This window comes from Elephantulus edwardii, unplaced genomic scaffold, assembly GCF_000299155.1.
Source record: "Elephantulus edwardii isolate Elephantulus edwardi_28Jun2011 unplaced genomic scaffold, EleEdw1.0 scaffold00250, whole genome shotgun sequence".
Lineage (NCBI taxonomy): Eukaryota > Metazoa > Chordata > Mammalia > Macroscelidea > Macroscelididae > Elephantulus > Elephantulus edwardii.
Window position 1 is genome coordinate 2,210,400 of NW_006400000.1, and position 5,834 is coordinate 2,216,233.

Sequence of the window (5,834 nt, forward strand, 5' to 3'; positions counted from 1 at the left end):
AAATGAATGGATAAAGAAGATGTGGTATAGTCACACAATGGAATACTATACATCACTGAAAAACAAGGATCTCATAAAATATTATACAAAATGGGTGACCCTGGAGTAAATGATGCTGAGTGAATTATCTCAGTCACAAAATGATAAATACTTCATAATGCCACTATTATAAAACAGGACTGACATGAGGCTTGGGGAAATTAAGAAAAGAGGGGATACATAATTAACACTACATTTAAATAGATGAGGGAAAGAACTGTCTAAAGGAAATATATGAGTAGGTGTTATTTTCATGACAATAGTCAAGAATAAAAGTTGCCTAGCAAAGTGGACTGGAGGGCAGGAAGGAGGGAGGAAATTGTGCAGAAATGAAAGACTCTTTTTAAAGAGAAAAGCAAACTGGTGGGAGGGGTAGGGAGGGAAATGTGCTACGATCAAAGAATGGAAATCCAAATTTTCTTTAAACTTTAATTAAAGTATCAATCAAAAAATAAAATACAAAGAAGAATTGTTGTTGTTGTTAAGTGCCATCGAGTCATAGGCGACTCATAGCAACCATATGAACGAAAGTCCTCAACACTTGCATGACTTTCACCCTTTCTCCAGGTTCATAGAGTTGCTGGAGGCAAGCTATTTATGGAAGTGGATGCCATTCTTGCTTCCAAGCTTGTTTTAACTGGGGAGCTCCACCAAACACTGTCCACCATTGGTAACCATTATCGCATTTGACACATCAGTGTCACAGTGTTCAGCTTCACAGGGACCACAAGTTACCTCTGTATGCCAAGTGGACACCCCAGTGCTATGCTATACAACCTAGAAGAATGTTTCACCAAAAACAATTAAAGACAGGCCTGAGGGCCATGAATTAGAGTCACCCCATGCTGGGAAAGGTACAGAGTAAGAGAATGAGACATTAACCCTCAAGCTCAAGGAGATGGATTAGCACAATGACTGTAGCAATTAAATACGTCAGAGAAGGCGAGGATGGCATAGTATGATACAAGGTTTTGACTTGGTGGTCATAAGGATGCTATAAGTGGCAGTTCACCCAATGGCATCTAACAATCACTATGATGCTAGTAGGATGTTAGTTCAGTAGTAATTATAATGACTATGATTAGCAGGTTAACTCTGATGTTAATAATCAATGGCAGTTATGTTAAAGGGGTAGGAAACAACCAACACTATTGGATTGTAACTTGAGTCTCTCTTTTGGGATTTAAAAAAAGTAAAGAATGTGGCAAAAGGACAAGAAGATTGCAAAGAGAAAGAGCCAGGAATAGAGTACAGTTTTTTTGACTCAGGGTCCCTGCCCTGCAAAGCTCCTAAAGAAGAGGAAAGACAGGTGTCAAGGCACATCGAGATGCCCAGGGATTGAAGCTCAGGGATGCTGAAAGGAGACAAGGACCTTTTCTCAGGGATGACAGAATCAAAGACTTCCCCTTGAAGAGACAATCCCTGATAAAATTAACTAACAAATAGGTGGTGTACCATTAACAGTAAACTGTTAAGACAATCAGGTATACAAATATCACAGCACAGGACGTCTTTTTCTAGAAAAAAACTAGAGCCCATGGTGACACAGTGAGATGAGGTCCTGGATATTGGTGAAGGTCATCCAAACCCTGTTGGAACAGTACACTGACAGAGAACTTCCAGAAGTTCAAACTGGGTTCAGAAGAGACCATAGCACCAAGAACATCATTGCAGACTTCAGTTGGATCCTGACTGAAAGCAGAGAATACCAGAAGAATGTTTATCTTTGTTTTATTGAGTATGCAATATATCGAAATCTTGCCCTATCCTACACCATCCTCAGAATGTCACTTATGCTCAAGCCCATGTGGCAATCACTGTGCTAATCCAAAGACCCACAAAAGAGAGAGTTTTCCTCTCTTTAGCTGAGCCTTGACATTTCCTAGGATGATGTCTCTCTCCAAAGTTAAGTGCTTTCTTCTTCTAAAAATATGCTCAAGTAAGTGAGTTTTCACCAAATTCCCTCTCAGGGGCACTCTGCACTTATTTCAAGACAGATTTATTTAATAGTTCTTTTTTTCCAACACAAGCAAGAGGTATTGATATTTTTTTTCATTATTCATTGATGACAGTAGACTTAGGGGCACCTAATTACAAAATCAAAGTATCTTTTGCAGTATCCCATGGATACCAAGAACCATGTATGAATGACAGCAGTATCATGGAATAAGAAGACACTCGGTTTAGTTCCTCTGAATTTAGGTGGTTCACTTTTAGTCCTTGTTATTTAGAATGTAGTCCATGGACCAGCATGTTCACAGTCACTGAAAGCTTGGCATAAATGCAAGTTTTCAGTTCCCATGAGAGAGAGACTCAATAATGAAAAATGTGGTTTAAGAGCCACACATAATTCCTAAGCACGTTACAGTTTCATGTAGTTTATCTAGAATGTTTTCAGTTGTCTCACCTGAACATCATGATCGGCATCTTATCTATTGTTGTTGGAACAGAAATAACCCAAGTGTGCCTAAAGGCAACGAATGGCAGATCACTACAACCCTGGAATTAAGCATGTCAACCATAGTGAAGATGGTTCAAGATGGAGAACTTAACTCAGTATTCTACTTTACCGAAACAGCTATCATCTCACCCCACTAAAAATAGCAAAATCCAACAGAATAGCAAACAGCAAATTCCGGCAAGGTTGTGGAAAAACTGGGTCCCTTATTCACTGTTGATGGGAGTATAAAATGTGCAACCACTGTGAAGGCTGTATGACGCTCTCTCAAAAAGTTGCAAATAGAAATACCATTTGACCCAACAATTCCACTACTGGGAATATACCCTAAAGAAACCAAAACTGCCACCCAAGCAGATATATGCACACTCATGTTTGTTGCTGTTTTGTTCACAATAGCAAAGAGTTGGAGATGGCCCAGGTGCCCATCAACAAACAAATGGATAGAGAAGCTGTGGTATATTCATACAATGGAATACTACATTGCATTGAAAAACAAGGAACTCATGAAATATTATACAAAATGGATGATCCTGGAGGACATTATGCTGAGTGAAATAGCTCAGTCACAAAAGGAAAAATATTGCATAGTGCCACTGTTGTAAAATGGGACTGACATCGGGGTTGGGGGAGACTGAGAAAGATGGGATAAATGATGTATACTGCATTGAAACAGATGAGGGAGAGAACTGTTTAAAAGGGATATATGATTAGGTATTATTAGGTACTGCTGTCATGACAGGAGTCCAGAACGGAGGCTGCATAGTGGAGTAGAATTGGGGGGAGGGATTGTATAACAATGAAAGATTTTTTTTCTTTTACTTTTCAAAGAGAAGAGCGAACTGGGGCGGAGGTTGGGCAGGGAGAAAAGTGCAACAATGAATGAAGGTAAATCTAAAGCCTCTGTAAACATCATTAAAATTAATTTTAAAAATTCTACTTTACAAAGAGAAATTTATTATTTTACAATGTAGGAGGATGTGAAGCACTTGCTACAGAAAATAAAAAAATACAGCTTTCAATATGGACAGCATCTCAATGTCAAGACAACAAAAATTCTCACCACTGGATCCATAGGCAATATCATGATAGATGAAGGGAAAACTGAAACTGTCTACAACTTCAGCTTCCCCCCCACTTAAGATGAACTACAAATTTATTACATAAAAACATCGGCATGTCCTTCAAACAACTAATAAATCATACAAACCCTGTTGGAAATAACCTTCTTGATTAAAATGTTGGATTTAATTCATTCAATAATGATTTTCTGAACACCTTCTAGGGGTAAGGCATCAGGCAATTGTAGCTCTAACGTCTAATAATAAATGAAGCAGTCTCTGCTTTCTTGAGCTTAAAATCTAGTTGGAGAAAGACATACACCAAACAAAACAAGTAAGCATGTTACACACCAAAAAGTCAGAGGGTTATGGGGATGGGGAGAAAAGGGAAAGCTTCTATATACTTCCCAAAGTTGAAGTTTGGGGGAAAGTACAAAAACAAACAAAACCCCCAAGCTCACTGGGATCCGATTGATTCTGAGTTACAGAAGTGAAGAGTATGTTTCATGTTAACCCCCACTAAAGGATTACCCAATAGGACAGTAAAACTGCCCCTTAGTTTACAGGCTGCTTCTTCACAGAAGCAAACTGCTGTATCTTTCTTTTGCGATGGGCTAGTGGGTCTAACAATAAATGTTTGGCTTAATTGACAAATCAACAACTTCATATCACTTGGATCCACAGTTAAGTCCCTTGTTGATATTAGCAGTCAAGAGATCAGATTGGTTGTTCATGGGGTTACTATGGGTCATACTAGACAGCACTTAGCAGCAATAACAATGTGGGAGGCTAGAAGTCCAAATTTAGGATGTCTGTTTAGGAGAAGACTTTACATGTTGGCTCTGGGGAATGAACTTTGTCTTCTTTCAACCTCTGTGAAGTACCCTTGGGAGTATCCAGGTACATCAGCAACATTCTTCCCCTTTGTTATGGAGTTTCCAGCAGAAGAACTCTGGATTCAAAAGATCCTCCCCCCATCCTGGCTCTTTTTTCCTGAGAAGTATTAATGTCCTTAACACAATAATTACATGATAAAGAACCACTAGTACTATAAGAAGAAAATCCAAGCTACAGTGATGGTATTGCCCAAAAATAAGATTACAGGAATTTATGAATACCAGTTGGCATGTTTCAACAAGCAGATGCAGCCCTGGGCATGCTCACACCTGTCTGTGCTCGCAAATATGGAGAACACTACCGGGGCAGCTGACTGAAAGAGACTCATATTTATTCCCATTCCCAAAATAAATAACCCAACAGAATATGGAGATTATTGAACAACATCATCAATACCACATGCAAGCAAAATCTTACTGAAGATTATTTTTAAAATGACTAGAACAGCACATTAACAAAGAACTGCCAGAAATACAGGCTGGACTTAGGAAAGCCATGGCATCAGGGAGGTATTGCTGATGTCAGATAGATCTTGGCTAAAAGCAGAGAGTATCAAAAGAATGTCCATGCATGCTTTAAATTGACTGCGCAAAGCATTTGACTGTGTTGATCATAACAAATTATGGCTAACCTTGAGAAGAATCCTAGAACACTCAATTTTTGCTCATATCAAACCTATATACAGACCAAGAAGTAGTATTCTGAATAGAACAAAGAAACACTGAATGATTTAACATCAGGAAAAAGTGGAAGACAATGAGATGGATTGATGCCATGATTACCATGATGGGTTTGAGCATGACAGAGAGCATTAGGATGAAGCAGGACAGCATAAGGTTCAGATCTCTCACTCTCAGGAATCATGTTTCATATTCTGTTTGTTGACACCTAACAACAACAAATATAAATCTCTTGAAATCAATTGGCCATGTAGCTGTCTTCCAAATTTTTTGGCACAGACTGGTGAGCATGTCCAGGGTTGCATCTGTTTGTTGAAACATGCCAATTGATATCCTATCGATTCCTGTGGATCAATATTTGTTCCCATTCCAAAGAAAGGTGACTGGACAGAGTGCGGAAATTATCAAACAGTATCATTAATATCACATACAAGCAAGATTCTGCTGAAAATCTTCCAAAAATTACTGGAGCAACACGTCAACAGAGAACTGTCAGATGTGTAAACTGGGTTAAGAAGAGGTGGTGGTACTAGGGACATTATAGCTAATGTTAGATGGATCTTGGCAGAAGGCAGAGAGTATCCGAAAAATGTCTATCTGTGCTTCATTGACTATGCAAAGGATTTTGACATTGTGGATCACAACAAGCGCTGATTTTGAGAAGAATGGGAATCCCAGAACATTTGATTGTGCTAATGC